Source organism: Atta cephalotes, assembly GCF_000143395.1.
Source record: "Atta cephalotes unplaced genomic scaffold scaffold00021, whole genome shotgun sequence".
Lineage (NCBI taxonomy): Eukaryota > Metazoa > Arthropoda > Insecta > Hymenoptera > Formicidae > Atta > Atta cephalotes.
Window position 1 is genome coordinate 1,897,284 of NW_012130085.1, and position 752 is coordinate 1,898,035.

Below are 752 nucleotides of genomic sequence, written 5' to 3' on the forward strand. Positions count from 1 at the left end.
AGTAGAAAACGAGGGAGAACTACGGTCTGCCTCGCCCGAGGCATCACGGAGCGCATTGTCTCGCTGGATATCTTCGGGGCAACATAGATCCCTCTCTTTCTCTCTTTCCCCACCCTTCTGGCTCACCTTTCGACCACCTCTCTCACTGGGACACGAAGGTGGAGAGGACGGACTCGTCGCTATCTCTCGTTTCCGCGCCTGCAGCGAAACGACCGTGCCTCCACCGCACCACTCATAGGTGGGGTGTAGAGTACCGCGTGTCTAACCCCGGGGGCATCTCTCGCGCACAACGATAGGGATGAATGCGAAGAGAAGAAAGGGGAAGACCGCGTCCTTCTTCTTCTTTCATGGCGCACGATCCCGCACCTTCATACACCCGCGGGCCAACCGAAACGACTCGCGTATACGTATATATACATATTTTAATATGTGTATAGGTAGGTGCACGAGCAAGCGCACGCGCGCGTACATGCATGCATGCACTCGTGCACAGTGCATGCATGCATGCAGGGCAGGCAAGGCAGGTACGCGGTACCATCACATCGCAAGCATTTGCCTGCATCGCTCGCGGCGGGGCTGTGCCACCTCCTCCCCCTTCTTCTTGAACTTCGCATTCTACTTGCTTGATGGCATCATTTATCGCAAGAAAAATAATGAGATTAGGATAATCTACCCACCGCGGGCGTTACCGTGCGCTTTGCGAAATTTACTTTCAAAGTTCTTCATCGGTACTTTCCGTTTCGCTCCTTAAA